The sequence below is a fragment of the Ischnura elegans genome, chromosome 4 (assembly GCF_921293095.1).
Source record: "Ischnura elegans chromosome 4, ioIscEleg1.1, whole genome shotgun sequence".
In the NCBI taxonomy this organism is placed as follows: domain Eukaryota; kingdom Metazoa; phylum Arthropoda; class Insecta; order Odonata; family Coenagrionidae; genus Ischnura; species Ischnura elegans.
The window spans coordinates 26513166-26537490 of record NC_060249.1 but is presented as its reverse complement, the minus strand read 5'-3'; the positions used below and the strand labels follow the sequence as shown (position 1 = coordinate 26537490).

Genomic DNA, 24325 nt, shown 5'->3' with positions numbered 1-24325 from the left:
TGAAAGGTAGCTTATAGTACGACGAAAGAATGACATTTTAAATCTCTTGTTTTTGCTGTCTATTTTCTTTACTTTTTTCTCGTGATAACGTATACGATGGTGTACTAAGGATATATATAAAAAAATATCCTTTGTTCACCGTCATCTGAGAAAAACTCTTCCCCGAATTTACTCAGTAAATGAATCCTAAACTTTGTTCTACGCTCCTGAAAGGGTTCCCATCCCAACTTTCCTCATATATATTTTTTCATTATTTATTTTTATATTATATAATTCATTTCATTGCACTTTTTACTGTAAAAACTAATCACGAATCTAGTAGAAATCACAATAATTTTATGTGCATTTTTCTATGCCGTTTGAGAGGCATATTGTTTGTGTTAGCAGAAACTAACATTGAAACTTACGAACATGAATCAAAGCACTTCTTTTCGCTTGCACACAGCGTGTTAACAACAAGTTAAATCATTTTATAAATTTCAATCCTTTTTTAAATTAAAATTACAATGTCCACATTCGACAAATGACTTCAATTCAGCCAGGAGAAGTAACTACCACAACACGACGGTAAACTTAGGAAACGCGCTAAGTATATGAATGAGCTCATCGCGGACGTTTTTGAACGATTCCTTGAGGTGGATGCCGAGATCGAGAGTCATAGTGCACCGCGAACACCTCGCTCGGAGAAATATTTACTCTCGCGGACGAAAAAAAAATGTGTGAGGCAGAAACAAAACACGGCGCGCTTCCGGTGAGCGCAGCGACGCCGCCGCCATCTGCCCAGTGAAACGGCGGGACCGCGCAGCGATTTCCGGTCGGGCGAGTCCGGCGGTGGCGGAGTGGGGTGCGAAGGGAAGTGGGAGGGAGAAGGAGAGAGGGAGCAACGGACTGCCGAAGGAAGGAACACGGGTTCGAGGAGAAGAGGGATCACACACTCACTCGGTGGAGTGGTGGTGTTGGTAGTAATAGTGGGAGGAGAGAGTGAGAAGTGGCAACGCCGCATCGCCCGTACTACTACTCGCTCCGAAGTGACAGCGCATTCGCGGGGTCCAATTAAACCGAGGAGAAGGGGAGGAATGAGAAAAAGGGGAACTGACGCGAAGTGAAGAAAGGAATGGGGAAACGGCGGAAGAGAGGAAGGAGAGGGGAGGTGAAAACAAGAGGGGGCGAGAAATAGTGGAAAGGGAGAAGAAGGAACACACATTAATTAACTAATAACAGTCGATTGGCAACTAATAAGGGAGGGGGATTCGCGCAAGTTTGCCAAATTTCGCACTTCAAATCGACAATAAGGAATACACCGTGAACGTTGTGTAAATGCTAAAGTGCAATACAACAAACAATGAGGAACAACTCGTGTATGGGCACAGGAAATTTCGCACTCGGTGTACGCGTGTTATGCTGCTGATAAGAATGAGTAAAACTACCTTATTTTGTAGCTTTTATGTATATTACATTTCGTGTGAATCTGGCTTCGAGAGCAGCTCCGGACCTCCCCGATCGCTATGCCACTGTAGCCGATAGCTAAAGCCATCTGCATCTTAGGTTAGCGTAGGGAAGGAAGGTTGGAGAGAACCCTCAGAGTAGGCATTAAGCTGCTCTCGAAGCCTGATTCACACGATCATTTTTTCCGTCTATTCTTCATCCACATCTACGCATTACCCTGCAAGCCACCTCTAGGGTGTTTGACAGGGGTGATCAATCAGCAACATGCAGCATGCAAAAGCATTCCCACATGCACTCTTTCCGAGCTATAGCTCCAGCGATCGTTCCAATTATAACGGAGAAATGACCCTTTCACGCTTTCATTTTCCGCGATGGATCCAGGGATGGATTTTGCATCTCATATCCCATAACTCGGCACGTCCATTTTTTCCGTCGCTGAAACTATCAATGCCACTATCTTTCAGCCACTCAGAACGTACATCCGCTCACAGCAATTGTAACAACACGCCTGGCTTTTATTTGAATGCCCCCCCCCCCCGCGAAATATAAAAGCGCACTTACTTTGCATCAAAAAATAAAACCAAGTATTGAAAAATCATGAATTTCCAAAATTTCTTTGAAAAATGATGTTTTTTAGATTATGAAAATTGTTAAAATTAGTTAAAAACCCTCTACTAAGTACCCCGTTTTTCAAACATTTTCCACCCTGGATTTGGACCCCCCTCCACCCTCCCGCCCAAATTCCTGGCTACGCCACTGATCGGCTGCTGCAAGCACTATGCCATACAAACCAAACGGAAAAAGACCGAGGAAAAAAGATAGAACGAGAACGAAAGGAAATTTACCAAACGGAGAGGGAAGACGGAAAAAGTTACGAAGGGCAGGGGTGTGGGTAGGGAGAGTGAGAGAGGGAGGGGGAGGACGGGGCTAGCGAGGCGTATCTTCCTCCCCGCTCCACCCACCAACTTTTTCCACGAACGCGAAAGCGACGCGAGACCCTTGAAAAACAGAAGAGAGCGGCGAAGCAACCGCCACTGACTGAGCCTCGTCCGTTCCCTCCAATTCACCACGGGGAACTCTCGAGAGAGGAAATGAGCGCATTGAGTGAATCGCCATTCAGAACACCTCCTCGGAATTCAGAGGGAAGGTGTCACGAGACAAGAGCACGCGAATTTAAAAACCCACGGCGGGGAAATTTATTAAATGCTTCAATTCGCCATCTTCCGCCGAGAGAAAAAAAGATGGAAGAGGTCAAGTACGACATACTACAAAAGAAAGCTGAGCGATTCGTCCAAAACTGCGACGGGAGTACAGAAATCGCTAAACAGGTGTTAAACGAATTAGCCTAGGAGTATCGAGAGACTTAGAGGTTGTGCGCTAGTCTTCAATTGTTTTAGTAATTGAGATTAGATATCTTTCAGAGCGACACGGGAGAGCATTGTATTAGAACTCCACTAGATTTCCAGGTACGACAGAAACGATAAATTAAGAGAGATATGTATATATGAAATTAAAAGAGATATTTTGCTGATCGGATACTTAAGGGAATTCGTGCGGACAATAAAAGGACTATTATATTATATGCTAGGCGGAACTTCCTACGCGCATTTCTATTTTATTTGTGAACGGCTGCTGTCCTAACACCTGACTCCTACCCGGAATATATTCCGTCTCCTAGACTGCATTGCGGCCGCATTCAGTATACCATGACAAGGATGAGTCTTGTTATTTTCGTGAGCGTAGCGACTCATCTTCCCGAATGGAATTCCTCTAAATTTCAATGTCCTCACATCGAAATAACCATCCTTGCAGCTTGAAAACTTCGCATTTCGACTGAACGGTGCAGCGGGTAAATACTCTGCACTGCAAACATTTGACGCAGGATAACCTCAGCAGTTTATTTGAATGACTTAATTTAACTTTTTATAAGTCCACTCAAAATTTAAAAAAATACTCGCAATTTTCCACGATTATAAAATATTATTACGACCAAGGCTACTACATCACATTCAAGGTGTGGAAATATTTTACAATCCATTCCATTATCATTGAAAATTGAAATTATATTTTTTTCGATATGGACAAATTCTAATCCTTTAAACTTGATACTTCGGATTTTATTCCACTTAATAAAACTCACTCATTGCCAGTGATTCAAGGTCGAGCTACGCGATGATTTGTTTGGAGAGGTGAGGGTAGAGCTCGCCTCGAAATAAGCCACAGGCGTGTTACACGCATTCGTGGCGGAGTAGTTATTTCGTTTCCCTGTATCATCTCACCCTTTGTTTGGGGGATATAGATTTTGTTTTGCGATATCCGAAAGCTTTAGCCGGGATTCGAACACAGGACCCCTCGATCAGCAGCCAAGCGTTCTACCCACTAGGTTACCACGTTCCCTTACGAAGTTCATTCATCAAAATTTCGCGTTCCGTGCCTCGTATTTTACATGTTCTTGCAAAAAAACGGCCCTGGCCCTTAAATCTGCAATTACAAAACTATGAAAGAAGCTCCCAGCACACCTCTCCTTCCTGCCGAAAGCAACAGTGGGAGACGATTGAGGAGACTAATGTGAGGGAGATAGGAGCATCGATGGATATTAACGTTTTTTTGAATGAGATGGCCTTGGCGATAAGCCTTTTGAGGTAAAAGACTCACGTAGAGTGGGGGAGGGGAGGCGAAAAGGGGGAGAGGAAGCGGAAATAAAGAGGGGGGAGACGGGGTGGGGCGTGATCCTGGCTGGCTGGGAGTTTGGAACAGACGACGACAAGAACGACAAAGGAATGAGAAAGAGAAGCAAGACTCTAAGTCAGTGATTCGAGGAAGGGCACAGACACAGCGTCTCAGAGGAGTGGAAAAACCGAATATCCACAGGCTTGGCGATCACGGCGGGAGAAAATGGAAAATATTCCCTACAAATGCACTCTAACTCGTAGATAGTGTTCGCATGAAAAAAGGCACCAGACCTGGCCGAGTAATAACAGAAAACCCACGTCATACATCGAAACCACGCTACCTAAGGAAAATAGAGGCACCGTCATAGAAACGGAAAAAATGCAAATAACAGATATATAATTTCATACGAAAAAAATATCAGAAAGAGAATTTGGGTGTAGCTGATAATTAGCAGACCTCTTATCGCTCTTACCACGCTCTCGGATAGGCTAAGACACATTCTGCACCCCGATGATGGTTGCCTAGCAAACCGAAAAACCGATTTCGAGCCTCTGACGGCTCCCAGCCTAATTCGCTTATCATCTGTGTACCGCTTTCTCTACGACCGTAGCAGTTTTTGACGATTCGCGCGGTTTTCCTACGTATTTTATTAATTTCTACGATTAAGTCTTTCTGCACCAGATTCCATACGCTCCGGCATATTCAAGGTGTGGCCGGACGAGTGCAAAGTAGCACCTCTCTCTCACCATTTTCATTCGAAAATATTCCCACACTCGACCTAGTAATCGTTGGAATCAGTCAATAGGCTGCCACCCATGTTGCAGAGGGTGGATTAGGTGGAGATAGGCTCACTCCAAATCAAGAAAGAATACCTCTTTCGCGGCCAAATATATAGAAGGCCTCTTAAAAAATTTTTAACCAAAATATATGACGTGTTTGTTCCCCATTATTGATGAAAAATGACAATGTAAACAACATAATTTGTCATGGTTATTTTATTCCCCCTCTAAATAAGACTAGTGCCAACCAAAGGCCTTTCTTTGTTAATGGGATCATGTAATGAACTAGTATTCCCCACGAAAGAGATTAAAATTCCAGGTTGATTTTCAAAATAAGATATTTTCATGGTATTTTAGCATTGGAGGATAATGATAATGTTATAGTTGAATTATTTATTCACATGGAAAGCTTTATTATTTTCAGTTCTGATGCATTCATACTCTTCAAATGTACTTTTTTAACTTTGCCTTGTTTCGAGCTCCGGATACCGGCAATTCATACTTTTCCTGTCCCAAAAAAAGATAAAGATGACAGATGCTAATCTCACGGGGGTGGAAAATATCATAATGCGAAGAGTGCGCGAAAATGCAGGAAAATACAGAGGAATTGATTCAGAAAGTGGTTACAGGAATGTTGCAAATTAAATCGCAAATGAGAGACCCCTAGCGCATTGTTTACGAGCTCTTCTGCATCTATGTAATACCCTGCGAGCCCCCTTAATGGTGTCGGCAGGGGGTTAACCAATCACTGGCATGCAACAGTATGTCCTTTGCACACACAAGGTCATAAAAAAACAAACATAGTAACAAAAACAGTGCGTACAAATGCATGCGGGTGGTATGAGATATATCGAGTACGTTCTTTGGATGCAGAGGAAATTGAAATACAACGGTATATTGCGCTCAGAGGTAAACTTAAAATTGAAATTTTGAATCTGAGGCACGTACCCCCGAAAAAAAATGATATTTCGCTCAAAAAGCAGAGCTTCTTTCGACGCCCGTAACGGGATTGAAGGAAGAAAGAAAAAGTTTCATCTTGAATCAGAGCATGCCAAGATTCACTCGTACACCATTTTCTCTTCCGCCTTCACTTTAAATTCAGCTACGATCATCATTTTGTTCCCAATAAAAACGTGGGACTTTCCAACGATGGAACATGCATCTGGCAGCATCTTTATGCACTTAATCAATGGACTTCTCATAAAATGTACTGAAGAGGACAAAAATATTTCAATGGCCAATTATTTTGATAACAGGCACCTCTGAACCTATAATAATAGAATGACGAGACTGGTGAAACAAAAAAACCGCATCACACGATCTTACCACGAACCTCTTGAGTATGGCGCCACAAAAAATGTGGTGCTTCAAAATATGGTCGTTTACCAAATCCAATTTTTACGATTACATTACAATATGAACTCCTAAGGTCATTTATAAAAAAGTTATCTTTTATGTAGTTGTTTAGTTTGTTTGCTATATCATAAAAATTTTATCGTTTTTTTTATATTAAAAAAAATATTTTATTGGATTTTTTTGCGCTGAAAATTATTTTTCATACCTGACCACTTTTGTATTTATTTTTCCTCTCATATTTTCACACAATAAACCCTGAAAATGGGATATGAATTTCAGAGCGTCGTTAAATATTTTTTGTAAACGATCTAAACCTCAATAGTTGATATATACATAATAAAAGAGGTCAAGAAGAAAAGAAATATATAGAAGATTACTTGTATTCTTTTGTGTGACAACCGTATGTATTACATCGTCATAGATCATGCTAGTGTTTGTGTGCTACAGTTGCATACTGCTGATTTTAATAGATTTAACTGTATAAATATTTTTATAAATGTCTCCTTTTCTATTTCACAAGGTATTTTAGCACTAAACACACCATTATTAGCGTTACCACGAGACGAGGCTTGAGTCAGTCTCGTTTACTGACCTTGGTCTGAAAGTCTCGAGTCTCGTCACGAAAACCCCAGTTTCGTATCGGTCTCGAGTCTCATTTCCCTAAAAATTTAATAATTACAAAAAATAATCCGTTACCTTCACTAATGCATTGGTTAGAAATTTATCTATAAATATTCATGAAATTTATAAATATTATACATACATGTTAAACATGAAACGAATATTAATCTTTCCATTAATACAAAATGAATACACGATCCATAAAATTGGTGAATGCGACTATTCAATAGCGATGTTTACATGGAAAAATCCACTTGAAGTTAAAAATGTAACTGGCATCTCTTAAACAAAAAGTGATATTATCACTTCCCTACGGTTTATCCTAGCATGATATCTCGGTCGACTGTACGCCACTTTTCGGTTGACCATTAATTCTAAAGTAGGGAGATGACGTCAAGGCAGTAGGGGTCAAAAGAACCATATCAGACTCAAATGCTCTCTCGCAAGATATCTATTTATGATGAAAACGGTGGGTTGATGTGAGTAGATAATAAAAAACTGAGAAGAATCGTGGATGCTGCTTTCTCAAGGATATCACAGATATTCTACCTCTGTATCAGTCAGATGATGTAGTGATTGCCCTTGGAGACACAGATTGGGGAGTGTTTTCTCACCCTCTGATCCTTAAATTTGGTCACACAATCGCTCGACCTGACTTCTCCTTGGTTGGTCGTTCAAATATCTAAGCACTAGGTGTCTAATTACCACCGTAGTTATACTTCGCTGTACTCTACTGTAAAGATTCCCATCCCAACTCCCCTTACATATTGGAAACGCTGCACTTTTTATCGTAACAACTCTTCAAGAATCTGACCGCTTTGCTCTGTACCCTGCTGTTTACAAGAAGCGAAGTAATGTTTATGTATGGAGCTCTGACCAAAAAGTATGTAATACGTGGCTTGTAAGGGCATGATTGAGGAGCAACTCGCACGCAACGCTCTTAAAAAAACAGCCAAACAAAAATATCGGTGGGCTATATCGGTCCCCGCCCATCGAAAAGGACACAAAAAAAGACAAAGAAAGTCCATCAGAGCACTGGAGGTCAAGAGAGCGAGGGGAGCAATGGTTTACAGGAGGGGAAGGAAGCCTTTCTTGGGGAGGAAAAGGCGACGCGGACAGGAGAAAAAAAAACAAGTGAAGGCGCGGGGGAAGGAAGGGGAGAGAGGCAGGTGCTCACAGTGACTCTGGCTGGCCGGGGCGATCGACTTCGAAATGAGGTTTGATTCCGGACAGGAAGATGTGGTGGTGTTGGGTCTTAAAACGTTGCCTACCGGGGTATTTAAATGCACAGAAACGACGTAACAAGGTAGAGGTGCTGAGATTGAAAATTGTAAGTGCCAATTTAGGTGAACTGCCTTTGGTTTAAACGTGATTAAAAGTTCATGTTTGAAATGTAACTCTACCTTTTGAAATATAATCAAACGCTACGATACGTCCATTCATAATAAATAACGAACAACAACTGAGAACGTACTACCTTTAAGCACAAATACTTTAAAATTGCTTAAGTTGACTACGAGTTTCAAAATAAACACCCGTTCCTAAATTTTTCCTCAAGTATTTCACAAAAAATGTTTCCACGGATGATGTCTTTCGATTTCATAAAGGAAAATTAGGAGTTATGTATCTCAGATTATTCAATGAATTTAGAGGAAATGGAATCAGCACTAAAGACACCTGAAAGAAAATTGCGTTAGCAAAGGAGGAGATCACGGACAGGAAGGTGGTTATGTGAAGATCGCAAGAGTTTAAAGAAAAGGCTATTGAAGAGCCTTGACCACAAATGTAGCCTTTACGGTGCGGAAACATAGATACTAAGGAAAACCAACCAATTATTTAGGAAATGAATTACTGCAAGTTTGGAGGGTTATAATTTTGAATTCCATGCACAGTGCACTGCCATTGGCGTCAGCAATCGACGTTATTCAGATATCGTTGTTTTTTCCTCTTCGTACGTGCTGATGATGAACTCTTAGTTTACTGCACCAGGAAGGAGCAGGAAAGAAGACTGAAGGGGTTAGAGATTCGGGTGTGAAGAAGAACGGAGAAGGTGTAGTGGACGGAGAGAGGAGGGACGACGAAGTGATGGAAATAGTAGTGGGAGACTGCCAGAATACATCTTAAATACTCCATCAACACCTACCTCAATAATTACAATACGTTAATAATAATAATTCATTGAATGCGTACTGAGATTAAGTGGAGGGCTACGTGAAACTAATCCTTTAATTGTTGGCCTTTGATGATGACGACTTTAATTTTATTTGTAGATCAACAATGCATTTATCAATGATTCTTCAAATATCTTCAAAAATAAAGTTATTATTATTTTAATGCAAAACATAAGTGAGCGATAAGAAATATTAAATGATGTCAGTATTGGTTTGGTTAAATTTTCAACTGGATTGGATAATCGACCATGCTACCGCACGGATTTCAATAAAAGTTTCGGATTCCATGTTTGAGTGACTTCAACCCTTCGTACACTTTCGCCATGTTTATTCCTTTTCCTTAGTCCAACCTACTAACAGACGGAATATGAATCCATTATCATTGCATAAACGTAAAAAAATAGCGATTTTATTTATGCTACCAATACAGTCGTTGAGCATTTCAGTTGTGAACTTAGGTACTTACACTATATGTTAAATTTGTGAATCGAATCGATAGTTGAATGAGCATCTTGGATTTCGACTCAAGGTTCGCAATCGACGTACGAGTAGGGCTGTGCGAGAGTCTCGACCACCCGAGAGTCTCGACGGTCGAGACGAGAATTTTCTCGGCATTGTCGGGACGAGATTCTCGCCGAGGCGAGACCGTCGAGACTCCCGGCTCCTCGGAAAAAAAATAAACTATTTCTATTTCAGACATTGAAAATAATTTAACAAAAAGATTATTTAAGACATCTTATACATTTCCATAACTAAAAATAGTTGTAATATAAGATCGACATTGAGAACTTAAGCATATTTTATTATTAACCAAAATTAACCGGTAACCATGAACCTTAGTTACCATAAATAAACATTGCAAAAATATACATAAAATTCTATAGAGTTAGACTATGATCTCTTCTTTTTTGTTAATTTACAAGTGAATGATTCTTTTTTATGACATTGCTATGATAAGAAACATTGATGTAACCCTTTAATACGCCTATGTATCAAAATTATTTGCTCAATTTCATTTTAAGCCCTAATAATGGTTTGTAAATAAATGGAAACGTCGGCAAAATGTACATTTCAATTTAAAGACATACACTCCAAGATTCAAATTTTATACTAAATATCGAGGCCAGGAAAAGGAAATAATTTTTTTTCCAAATCCCTCGTTGAGAACTCTATTAGCATCGTGCACATTCTTTAAGAATTGGATTCAGAGGGTAAATCATTAAATAAAATATTTTTTTAATGTGAATAAATCCATAAAAGTCGTAAGGGATACCTTAGTAAACTCTATCATCGACTGATTGCGGTATTTATAAAACATTCTCGCCTTGCCCAGGAGTCTCGACCGGTGTACAGAAATCTATGAAGGGGCGAGCCTTCTCGACTCTCGACCTAGGCGATACTCTCGCCGCGCCGAGAGTCTCGTCCCGACAATGCCGAGAAATGAAATTCTCGTCTCGACCGCCGAGAGACTCTCGCACAGCAATGCGTACGAGTGAATTCTATCCATCGGCTCTCATAAGAGGAATTGAACGCTCAAGACTGGCCATTGCAGCCTTTCCCTTCCCTCGCATCTTTTCCCCCAGCTTCCTCAGAGGCAGACCGATCTCCTCGCATCAAAACTTTTTTGCCCCATCGACTCCGTGGCTAGCGGGGGAGGGGGGAATGGTCCGCGGCAATTGCGGAGGGTGTAAGGGGGAGAGGTGATGGACTTGGAAAAACAAGAATGGAGGTGAAGGGAAGGGGGAGGGGGATGAAATGATTGTAGATTGTTGGGTGCTGATGTAAGGAGGAAAAAGACCGCTTTGAGTTTTCCTCGAGGGATGTGGGCACTGCGGCGGCGGTAGGCATTCGGGATGAAAGGAGACGCTGGTTGAGTTGAGAGTCTCGGGGGACAAGACGAGTGAGTTTTGTGAAAGGAATGGAAGACGATTACAGGAGGCAGTGTCGAGAGAGATTGGAGGAACTCGGGAGTAAAGATGGGGAAATGGACGAATATTAGGAGATGTGAAAGAGCAGACTGTCCATCGGAATGCATGACGCATGAATATGTCGTGAAAGTTTCAAGTAACATGTTAAGAAATGAAGTGAAAACTCTCATAGAAGATTAATCCAAAAATGTAAAATACGTGCACACGCATGCACATGTAAAATTTCCAAATTTGGATTCACATTAATTCCAATTTGATACGTTCTGGGATTGATAGACCACATTTTCAGTTTTACAGTAATCAAGCTATATTGGGTTGTTGCTTTGATGATACAGTAGGACAGACTAGAAGCGCAGCAAAATCACTATTCCGCGTTCACAGAGTCAGGCATTAAAAATCTGTTTTGAAAGGTTCTTATAATTAATTTTGAGGAGATATTGTGCATGAAAAATCTTTCCTCGAATGATCAAATAGTTTACCATAGCGTACATCGTGGAGTAAAAAGTCTTACTCAGTTGAATGCAGACGTTCAGACTCGAAGAGGCGTTCGAGACCTGGTGTTGGAGGATGATGAAGAAGAATTAGTCGGTAAGGGTGAGAAATGAGGAGGCTCAAGGAATAATATAGAAAGACAGATCATTATGGATCTCTGCATGCCAAAGAAGAACACGGTGGATTTCCCACGCAAAGTGACACAGCGGTTACGTGGAAAACATTATGGAAGACAAATTGATGGAAAAGTCCTCAAATGAAGACTAAGGGATAAGTAATTATTACACATCAAGAAAGATACGGGAAAGAATAGCCTCAGTTAGGTACAAGAAATAGCTTGGAGCAGAAAGAAAAGGGGGGCTGCATTAACATACATAGTATACTAATCTTAGGATTGCAATATTGCAATAGTACGTACTTTTAAGTAAAATCTCAATCCTATGTCTTTATGGGTAACCTTTGTGACTAGGATAAGGCTTGGGCAGAGGTACACCGCAAATATAGTAGGAAATATCAAACGACAAATCATGACAGAAAAAGTAAGGAAGATATAAACCACAAAGGAGGAAACCACAAGGAAGGACGTCAGAACGTAAAAGTCATTCCGAAACTAACAGAATGACGGAGCAAATTGGCGGAAGAAAAGGTGCTGTAAAATCATCCGAAGGAATGGTTATCCTCCGACGGAGGCGTCAAAGAAAGAAGGCATAAGCATTCGAAAGAAAGGCATCCTTCGCGCGCAAAGAAATTCCATCGCGTATTATGAGCTCTGGCGCGGAAGCTATCTTTGTTAGTGATCAGGGACATAGGCTACAAAAAATGAAAGTATGTATCTTAGAGCAAAAACGCGAAGGATACTACAATGGAGTTTACCGTGAAACTAGACGAAGAGCGCCCAGCAACTAAGGGATACCCATAAATTCAATGATTCAGTTGGGTTAATATGACAGAAAAATCACTGCTTCGAATTACATTGAAATACAAAATGAAGGTAGAAAATGCGAAGACATGTCAGAGAAGTCGAATCACAGAATTATTTCAAAATATCGTGAAATTAATCGAATACATGCGTCATTAATACGATTCAAAACCAGTTTACTTTGTACTTAAAATGCTTCGGTAATATTAAAGGAAAAAAAACACAGGCATATAATTATAATTGAAATTGAAGCGTATGAGTTGGCTTGATTTATAGTATTATCCAGAATTTGTTTTCAAACCGGATCATAAGCTTTACAGCGCGAATTTTTCATCACGATAATCGAAATCATGAAGTTTAAAAATAGGTAAGCATACGAAATTATCTTGAAATTTACATTTGCGTATTCACCTAAAAATAAAAAATAAAATTAAAAGAAAAATTAACAGCTTAGTAATTGATTTTTTTTTAAGATGCTGAGACGAAAAAATCAAATAATATTAATAATTCCATAAAAAAATATTTTACTGCAATTTATAATGTCTTCGTAATATCTTGTGCAAATGATATTGCTCCATTGTCGAGTTGTTAGATTTAAGCTTCCTTTTGCACAAAAACACAATTAACACCGACAAAACAAACAAATACTTAAAATATCATTGTTAACGTAAACTGGCTGTTTAGGGGAGTCACTGGAATCAAAGAGACGGTAATTTCAAACTCGCCTTATGCACGGTCATAGAATCGTGATCGACTAAAAACTAGAGAAAACTAGAGATCTAGCCAGATAACTCATACTATTGTTGGTCCTGCTTATCCTATTATAAACCAACGCTAACTTACGAGGAGAAGGTTTACGGAGTGGCGATAATTTGTGTCATGAAATTTTAAACCTGGATAGCTGATTCCAGTAGGAACCAAAATTTATGATGATGTTTTGGTCGAAAACTCACTATTTTTAAACTACATAAACTTTGAGTCAAGCACTCAGCACTCAGCTTGAGTTTGCTCTGTAGCCGATGCTCTGGACAACTCATGACTTGAAATTCTTTGACCGCCGGAGATCGCGATGTATCCAAGGTACCCGGCAACAGGGCAATATCGCGGCCAATCGGTGCACTTGGCTCAAAGTTTCTGTAGCTTAAAAATGGTATGTTTTCAACCTAGACATCCTTGCTAATTTTGGTTCCTACTGGCATCAACTATCCAGTGATAGAATTTCGTGACACAATTTTTCTCTACCCCGCATATAAAAAACTACCGTCTCAAAGAGAGAGAGATGCTAAATTTTGCTGCTATTGATTATCGCATCCCTGCCCGAAATACCTCGGCATTATCCGGGGGACAAAAATAAACGGCTCCATTACTTACACGCCTCTTATCCTTCCTCGCCCGTTCCCTACTCCAAGTTCGGCAACGCCCTCTCCAGAGAAGAGGGAGAGGTCCTCCTCGGGACCTCTTGAACTCAACCGAATACCCTTAAACCTCTTCCCTCGCGTCCTGGAGCATCGCAACCACTCAACACTTTCACTAACCCCATTCACACGACCCACAGGGCCCATCTCACGATTGCCAGCAGCCCGAACCAGTTATTACTCTTGCGCAGGTCGAACACATATCCCGGAGTATACATATATAGTTTGCGGATGGTGATAAGGAAGACAAATAAAGTGAAGTACCTGGGATTCATGGTAGAACACAGCAAATCAAACTATACTGTTCCACAAATAATTTAATGCTGTCTATATATAGTTCTATCGGCTTTGCGTCATCATCAAGACAAACTAACTCCACTCCACACCTCTGTTGAGGCGGCTTGCGGGCTAGTACGTACGTAGCCTTACATGTTAGATGAATCATAGGCACAATTCCCCGCGTTCGTATAATAGCTGGTTGCCTTGATAATGACGCTAAGCCGTTGAAGCTAGTAGAAAGCATCAAATCATTTGTGGAAGTGTACTTCGTTTATGTCTTGCTCTACTATGAACATTACTCCGGGTGCAAATGACCCTTTTGTCGACGCACACCTAAAAACGCATTTTCTTCATTACTCCATTCCACCAAGTAACGCCCTAATCAGTAGATCTGAAATATCTGGAAGTCACGATAATTTCGAACCTATCGTGAGGAACATATACAATGAATATTTGTGGACTAGCCCTGAAGAAGTTCGGATTCGTAATTATGGAAAGATTTTCGGATGAAAAAGTACAAGAGAGGTCATATTTCGTGCTCGTCCGGCCACATCGTGAATATGCAGCAATGATATGGGATCCGGCGCAGAAAGACTTAATCCGTGAACATAATAAAATGAAATGGATAGTTGTGAGATTCGTCAAAAACTCCTGCGGGCATACAAAAAGCGTTACACAAATTTTAAACAAATATTAGGCAGGTAGTCCCTAGAGACTCGGAGACATCGTGCTAGGCTTTAATAGCTTTAGCAATTGCTGGAGAATATACATATTTCAGACCGACACGGAGAACGTCAAATTAGAACCCCAATATACTTCCAGGTCACACAGAAACAGTAATGTAAGAGAGATAGTTAGCCGAACAGATAGGAATGTGAATTCGTTTTTCCCCCGAACAATAAAGGACTTTAATAAACGCTAAGCGGAACATCGTTCGAATATTTTCCTTTCTATTTCGTAATGGCCATTACCCCTCGCCACATACCTGGTGGCTTGCGGGTTAGCACGTAGATAGATGTAGATATTGGCATTTTTCCCATCCAAGTTTAGTGCGTATTGGTTGAAAGACATAAAACGATGGCTATGAGTTATATCGAAAGAGATTAATGGGCCTATATTACGTATTTAAAATTCAATAAAAAGTGATGGTAAGGAAATGCTAACGAAAAAAAGAAGCGATGCCTAGGGTCGATTCAAGCCAATGACCGATGAAATAGGAAGGCTAATTGGATAATGGTGTAGATTAAAATGTTCCCATTCACCAGCAACCCTTTCGGAATTTCTTTTTATGATGGCTTTGGGACGTGTAAACACAGGACAACAAAACACTAAAGCGCTTTAACCTTGAAAGTTGGGTTATTTTTCAGCGCTCAAGGCAAAAAGAACCTGATCGTTTAGTACCAAATACGAGCGACGATTTCTCTAAAAATCGCCAGCATGAAAACAAGAGACTGATGGATGGAAACGCTAAACACAGAAAGATACAGACATTATGAAATGGTTCGGTCAATACGGTCCTCCCAGCACTTTTTTTTGGGCGTCAAATACAGGGCATATTCATCCTGAGGAATGTATTGGAACAAAGAAATTACCTAATCAATATCACGATAAAATTTCAGTAGAAAAATCGATTTTTAAATCAAATCATTTGGATAGCATGGAAATTCAGTGAGATCAGGAATCAGCTATCTGATTCCTGGCTCTCGTGAAGATATGCCGAAAAAATCACACAAAATGTAAGCAATACATGAGACCTTAGGTTTGTTCAATGATTTATTTGCCACTTTGAAATTCAGTTGTCAAAAATAACAGGTCCTCTCGGGCACCTATTGTGAAAATCGAACATGATCAAATATGCCCATAATTTGCCATGCAGGTGAAAATGAGGGGACAAACCAGAGATGACGAATTACCTCAAAGTAAATGCAATGATAGAGCACTCGATATGGCTCTGCAGTAAACAAAATCTGGAGCCAAGGAAACCACCAGCATCAATGGAATAATGGAAAATTGAAAATAATAGCGAAAGAAATACATGCATATTATATTCAAAACCTGATGCTTCTCAGTCCTCCTGAGCAATAAATTTTAGGGGCAGACTCATCATGGATCGTGTGTGACCTGGGATTTGACCTCTCCTGGCCGCATGCGCAGAAGCAAAAATTGCTTTTTTATATTTACTGTAAGAGTGTCACAGCACACTTAGAGAAAAGTAAGAAAAGTTACTTAAAGAACAGACGGTTTAATTTCAAACGCAGACTGTTTCTTACAATAAAAGCTCATGCAAAAAATTAGAAAAAGGATATTAACTACAAACTTATGCATAAAAATCTTTGATCATTTTAAAAATTATTTTATTTATTCGGCTGTTTAAAGTCAAACGCTGCTTTGGAATTGGAATATTGGAATTGAGTTTGCCAGCAGAAGCATTTCATGTACCATGTTAGGTTCCCAATCTCTCATTACCTCAGCCATAAACAGTCTAAGAAAGAAAATTAACAGCCTCTTCATACATGTTTATTCCATATCTTTCACTCCTCTACGCGCAGTCTGTATCCATAAAACATGCTTATATTATTCCTGCGATCCTCTTCGGATTCACCAGAAGCGAGCAACGGGGATAACATCCTTTCACTCTTTGGTACTTCAAACACTGTTCTTTCTCTTGGTTACATCATAAAATCTCTTCGATTATTTTTTATTTATTTTCTGAAACATCAACATTTGATTTTATGATTTAATTGGTTGTTGAAACCTAAAATATTTTTGTTCTCGGAATGACAACTCATGAAATTCCCAACTACGTAAGGAAACAATTTAGTCAGCCAGCTGTAATCCGTATAATAATAATTACAGTTTCAAAGAGGTTATGTTTTAGTGGCCGTAGGTGATATTAAAAAACCTTTAACTTATAGTCAACATTTCGCTCTTTAATGCGAATATAATCAGGTCTTCAGTTTCAAAAAGCTGTATCCAGGCAGCAAAAAATACGACTTCTACTTACCAGGATACAGCTTTTTGAAACTGAAATCATGATGATTCGCATTAAAAAACGAAACGTTGGGAAAAGTAATGTTTTTAATATTACCTACGACAAAACTTTAACTTTTCTGAAGCTTTTAAAAAAAGTGGTCCATAACAACAAGATTATAATTACGAGTTTAAATGCATAGATCTTAAATAGCGCACGATGACTTTTTCTCTGAAGTTCTGATGTTCTCTGAAGGTCTTTCTATGAAGTTCTCATTTCTATTCTCTTGACAAACAATAATCCTCCGTTACAGAATTCGCGAAGCGACACAACGCAATAGGGAGATGGGAAAAAAACGAGATGGTTTGAATTCAAGATTAAGGTGTTTTTTCCCACCGGCAGCAAGGAAATTCCAACGTTCTCCGGTTTGAAATTATATCAATTTTTTCTGTCTATAAAGACCCAACACAGCCCTTATAATTCGCGAGTGGTTGGCAACGCCGGAGGGTAAAGAGGGAAGTGGCAGAGGAGGAGAGAGGAGAGGGGGGAACGAGGGGAAGTTTGGATCCCCCCCTCTCATCTCCCGAATCTACTTGCACGCGATTTTAACAGCTCCAGGGGTGGGGATGATGGGAGGCCCAAGGAAGATCCGAAGGGGATGACCGAGAGCTGATGGATGGGAAAGGAAGATTGGACGCTGGCCGTCGAGAACGCAAACTAACCCACATCACGGGCAGCGCAAAAAGAACACCAGATTAAACAACTTAAACAATATAACAAAAACTGTCTTAATACATTTTAAAATTATAGTTGAGAGTAAAAAGACGTAGAAATATCCCCAAATCCTACTCCCAAACAAAAAACCAGGCCAAAATATGAAGTTTTTAATCATAGAATTTAAATTAATAAATTAGTAAGTGAATATCATACAGCGTATAAAACGATACTTTTTAAGAGTGTGACGGTCACTATTAAGCCACCAACATCAATTTTAAACATGGTATCAAGCGTGCCTAGCTTTTCCATTCCGCGACGCGCCGGCAAAAGAATTCTTTTCAAACGCCCATGAGTTTTTAAATGATAGACCGAATATGAATTGAAGCATGAAAAATTAAAAAGAAGAAACTTTGTGCTTTCACATGAATATTTTATTAATTGAAGCATTCATTATTTTTTGTTTATTAATACTATAAATTTTACCAACAAAAATTATTAATAATAATTAAAATTACTTGTGGCTCCATGGTGAGTTCTTTCCTCGGGGTTCTCCCCAAGTTATGTTTCATAATAACGCTGAATTTTCGGTTAGCGACTATTGAATCCTGGAAGAACAGAGAGCACGCCCTGTAGATGAAAAACAAGCTTTTTTTCGAAACGTCAAGATTTATCGCAAGCTATCACTGAGAACGAAGCCCGAAATTTTTATTTTGCAAGAAGCGACGACCTTAGACAATGACAATTAGCAATATTCAACCACTGATACAAAAAATGGTAACCTTGGATTCAGTAGGTAGTCGATTTTATGATGCCATTGACCGTACAATTTTTTTCAAATTTTAAAAATGAATTTCAATGGTGAGCATAAATAATCGAACAATTCATGTCCTAGGAACCAGCCACTACGAAAACGTGGTGAAGCGATATCTAGCGTCGATAAAGTCATATGCTACTGTACTATTTATACAGATACATCGAAAACCGCACTATCGCAAATACTATTAGGAATTACCAAGCTACTAATTACGAAGCAATTACTATTTTTTTTAAAAGCCAAGGTCTGCAGTGTAAGTAAGATAGCTAAAGTATCCTCGCCATAATTTAACCCCTGCTTTCAATTTAGAAGAAAACCTCAATTACGGTAAAAGACACCTTAACACTTGCGTGTCAGCTTGTAGCACAGATAAAAATTCTTTGGTCTCATATTTATTTCTTCACCTTAAGTTTCATTTACAATTGGCTGGCACATTAATTTTAACAGAGTAATACGGCTTCACGTATTCAATATAGAATAACGTTTAGGAACTATTAAAAACATTTTTAAAGAAAGAATCTTGAATTAAAATTCAAGTTTATATGAGAACTTCGATAACCAAGAATGCCACGCCCCGCCTTCCAAAACGCGAATGCCGTACAAATTGGGAGTCAGCCAAAAGACTAAGTTTGTTTCGCTTTTTTTGTAAGAATCAAACTTTAGTTTTCTTTTTCGTATAAATCTTTCACCACAATTCCAGTAAATTCTATTTTCTCGTTGGAAAATAAATAAAAAATATCTATGCTTAACTAAGCCGGTGATCAATGATGGGACTCGCATGAGGTAAAGAATCTAAGGGCCATATCAACGACCCTCGTCTGGAAACTGTCAAATTAAAACGAAATGAAGTAGGTATGCTGAAAGAGAGATGTTATATCAACCGGCTCCCAATACCAAAGCACCTGGAAGCTGTAGCCAGCAAACCAATGCATCTCCATCGCCAACAGATTCTGTCCTACACAGTGACTCAAAATCAGAGGTATGGTATCAGGAAAATATTGTATCAGGAAAAGGCGACCGGCAGCTGAGGCCATTTGTCCTATAGGGTAAGGTAGTGAGGGAAGGGTGGAGAAAAACCGGCGTCGGCATTTGCTGATGATGATGATGAAAGGCGCCAAGGAGAACACTTAGCGGCCTATCCGACGGACGGAGTTTTTGAAGAGTCTTCCACACAACATTCAAATAGAGATCTGGCAGTGTATGAAAAGTATCACCCAAAAGTACCCACGATCACCCTGGGATTTGAACCCCAATGGCCTGGGTGGGAAGTCAACACTCAAGCCGACACACCAACCCGATCCCCTCCGAGATTCGAGTACGATACTGGGGTCGGTAATACCACATAACCGATAAGAAAGGCAGCGTGGGCAGAACAGATTTTGCGTTTCAATTTTTCTTTCAAAGATGAGTGGAGCAGAAAAATAACGATGTACAACTTAATAAGTCTGTCGACGAATCAATTCTGGGATTTGAACGAGATCAAGATTCTTTCGCGGGAAAAATATCCGATACCCCACTCAGGACTGTCAAATTAAAATAAATAAATGAACCAGAGATTGAGTGAGACGCTGTTCCGTTCGGCTCCCAAAAACAAGGCAGCTGGTAGCTACAGGCCCTACCTGCTTTATCACCATCTCAAACGGATCCCGACTAACAAGGTAACTCCGAACCGGAGCTCTTTCAAAAGTCCTTTCATCGAAACCCTCAATCTAGCAAGAGAAAGGAAGGAAATGAAAAGAGGAGGATGAAAAAGAGAGTTTTGCACACTGTGATCTTGAGAAGACGCCTCACTCCCGCTCCGCCGGTCTCTTTTGGTGAAGCAGGTATTACTCGACTAAAAATGTTTTTAGCGCTATCGAAAGCGCCAATAATCAAGTTAACGTAATGTAACGCCCTCTGTATGCCCATACCAATTTTTGACGAATTTTATAGCTTTCCTTTGCACTAAATTAAGTTCGGTAAGTAAATCTTTCTGCCCTGTACCCATATCTCAAAAATCTTACAAAATTTGAAAGTATTTTTGCCCAAATACGATTTTCACAGGCTAATAATAGCTTTCAGTCATTTATTACCTACATATATTTACTACCCCGCAAGCGGCCTAAAAGATGTGTGGCAGATAGGGTTAGAACAGCAGCCGTTTTCAAATAAAAGAGAAAAAACAGAAAAAGAAATACCAAATTCCATTTAGAATTTATTAAAGTCCTTCATTGTTCGGGGAAAAACGAATTCCAATACCTAATCGTTCGGCAAAATATTTCTTTTAATTAATCGTTTCTGTCAGAGCTTGATACATCTATATTGAGGCTCTAAGATGGCTAAAAGAAAAGACTTCCCCATTCAACCATTTTTTTTAAACTTGAATGTGAAAAAATGCTAAAGTTGCCACCCACCTTTCATGAATCGGTGACGTCATTTAAAGTTCTCGTTCAAAGAGACCCAATCTTTGACGGAAAGAATTGCTGATTTGGGTTGTCTGTGACAGCGAACCACATCAGACGGATGCGAGATACCCGAGAAGTTGCGGAGAAGCGGTTAGCCGCAAGAGGCAAGGATCAGTGACGTCACGAACTCTTCAGCGAAAGGGGTAAGCCCGTCGATATTTCGCCGCAAATAGTTTGAGAAGTATGTGATGGATCGAAAAACGTAAAAAAATACGGGTTTCTTTGTTTTATAAACACTATGGCAATCGACAACAATGAAAAATTAGTGAACGACACCATTCAGCAAAAAAAGACAAAATACGATCGGACGAGGAGGAGTGTCGCGCCCTCTTAAGTTGTAACTATGGTTCCAAATCGAGCGGATAAGCCGACGAGCCGAATCCAGTTGACCTCTGCCGAGTTTATTTCGAGTACGAAATAAATAAAGCAAAAACGAAAGCGAGGAGAGCGAGGAAAACGGAGAAGGTCCTTCTTTTTTTCATGTTTATTTTTTCGCGATGAAAATTATTGCGACGCTTCCAGTTTTTTTCTCCTCCCACTTAGGGTTGAACACCTCTCCTCCACAGCCGTAATAATTCTTGAATTCTTGGACCGGTGGAGGCGACTAGTAGTCAACAAGGAAGGTCGAAAGATAAAGATAACCTCATGTCCGTTGATAGCTGGATAAAAAGTCCAAAAATATATGCGTTGGTGGTCAAGGACGGGGACGTAACGACATTCTTATTCCTTCTTCATCAAACGTTTAGGAGTCCGTTAAAGCAGCGTATAAGGCACATCAAGACTAGACATCATGATACTCAAATGTAATGTTGTACAAACGGCTCCAGAAAACCGAGCAATATCGTACTCCGTAAAAGGTCGATTGTTGACACGAAGTCTCCACAAAAAAGACTAAGTTATTCGAGCTCTTCCTGTCTTAATGCTTATCTACTTCATAAATTTTCATTGTAATATGGTTTGGAGAATTTTACGAGAACGTGATTTTGCCATTAATTTCCTTACTCTTTAATTATACGCGTATTCCTTGGCATGCATTAAATATTAAGCCTTGGATACTTGTTGGTGTGAATGCATAGTGAACTATTCTTTTCTCAGTCGTACACAAGTGAGTTATGAGAGTAGTTGCAGCATTTCATACGATTTTTACTCAAAAGTGTCCGACTGTTTTTGTTAGCCTCGATGTTTATGCTCAAATCAATACATTTTTTCGAATTTATTTGTATTTTTTTTCAATAGTAAAATTTTCAACTAATTGTGTCGCAAAATAATTCGAAAATCTTAATGCTCCTATGAATATTACCCTGTGCTAATAAATATTATATTATGTGATATTATATTACAAAAATATCCTTTTCTAAACGGCTTAAAATAATTACAAGCTCCATTAATTAATAATTATAATCTCTTATTAATTAAAAATTCTATCGGAACCAAAACAAGATTGAAAATTTTTAAGAAACTTTTCACAGTGAAAACTGTTTGAAATATTGCAGAATACATTATGAACACTCCATAGATAGCTAAATATTACAATTTAAATAAACGCATAGATATGTTAGCTACACCTCATAAGAGGAATTTGATTCATCCAGCATACTAACATGCTCAGTAACCGTAATGTTAAATTCAAAACTTCTCATCGCTCACACAAGAGCCCAAAGGAAAGAACCCCTTAAGAGGCGAAGAAACAATCCTGTCTTCAATGGGCATCGAAAGAAAGAATTCTCATTGGCATGCAACGTCAACAGTTACATCTAATAATGCCCTTACGGCAGAACAACTGTTTATTTTTGCTAGGAGCCAAACTACCGTGGCCGCCAATAAAATTGGAGTTCAACGCACATGGTACGCGACGTTCCGACGAGCGGCTTCCCGGGCCGTGCGGAATTCTCTTCAGACGCCGAGAGATCAAAGACCGCCCGGTATTCAAAGCAACCCTCTTTTCGGTTTTAAATCCACTCAAGACGGAGGGCGAGAAGCGACACCCGACGATGGCTTCCTCTCGAGTAATGTAACACATACACATGCGAAGAGGCCATAAAAGAGACGGCTTAAAACGCAACGGGCGGAGGAAATAATAAAAAAAATACACACCCGGCGGTAAAAATTACACCGAAAACCACTACGACGCCGACGGTAAAAAGGACTAGCATTTCGATGCTTGAGGGAAATTGAGAACATTTACAGACAATTTTTAAGAATTCAAATCGCAGTTAATAGCGGTGGAAATTTTCGCATTGGCTAGGAAGCCGCACGTCATAACGTTGTATGTACGTTGATTAAATTTCACCGCAGTCGAGGTAGTTGTTCCCATAGCAACAATAAACATTTGACCTAGGGCATTATTGGATGTAACTACTGGCGTTGTATACGAATGAGAAGCGTCTCTTTAGCGCTAGGTATGAATCACACTTTAAATATACCGAAATTTACCGTGCCCCAATGAAAGGCTCTCCCCGAATGTATGTGTGCCGAAAATCTAATGACGTCACCAACTCAGGAAAAATGGGCGGCAAATTTCGGGATTTTTATTTATTATAAAATGATGAGAATGAATGAGAGAGGATGATTAGTTTTCGTTACAAATTATTTTGCCACATACATCGTGGCCGACTGGGGAATACTCCATTGCAAAATTCTCGTCCCTAATTTTGGTATTTTCTTTTTACTGCGGTGGACACGCTTTACCATCCTCTTGATCCTCCTTCCCTCAGCCAGCCTGTGAGACCGCCCACCGTCGAGTGGCCAGCGTCCATTATGGCTATTAGCGAGACGGTCTTTCTGCCAGAACGCGTCTCTTGTCAGAGGAGCCGCTCCGCTTTGAACTCGTCGTGTCGCCCGCCCGCCCGCCGCAGACGACGGGCCTCCCTTGATTCCCTTGTCCCCTTGCGCTGAGTGAGTGTCGACGAACGGCTGCGAAGGCGGCCTTCCCGTCAACACGCTTCGCTTCCTTTCCCCTCCGTCACACAGCGCTGCTCCCACGAAATACCCTCTCTCCTGCGCCTGCACTCTAGAACCACGAATATTACAATACAGGGTGTTACAGGAGAAATCGGCAATATTTCTGGAGGTGGTAGGAGATATGATTTCAAGCATTTTTTTGTCCATAAACATGGGGTCGCAACTCCTAATCTATTGAGCTATTGCAACGTAAACATTTTCTAGGATGCACTTTGCAGTTGCCATGAAAACTGTTTTTCTTGGATATCAAACCTCTCCGACACTTTGTTCAAGACTATGATTTTTAAGAACATTAAATAATTAAGGTCGAACGAAAATGTGAGATAGTTATTCTCTGAA

The 24325-nt window shown here is 40.0% G+C and overlaps 1 protein-coding gene across 3 annotated transcripts in view; it reads right to left on the bottom strand.

Moving 5' to 3' along the window:
* Nucleotides 1-24325, bottom strand: part of LOC124157173 (SLIT-ROBO Rho GTPase-activating protein 1-like) — a 473583-nt gene that overhangs the window by 260205 nt on the left and 189053 nt on the right. The gene's annotated exons all lie outside the window — the stretch shown is intronic.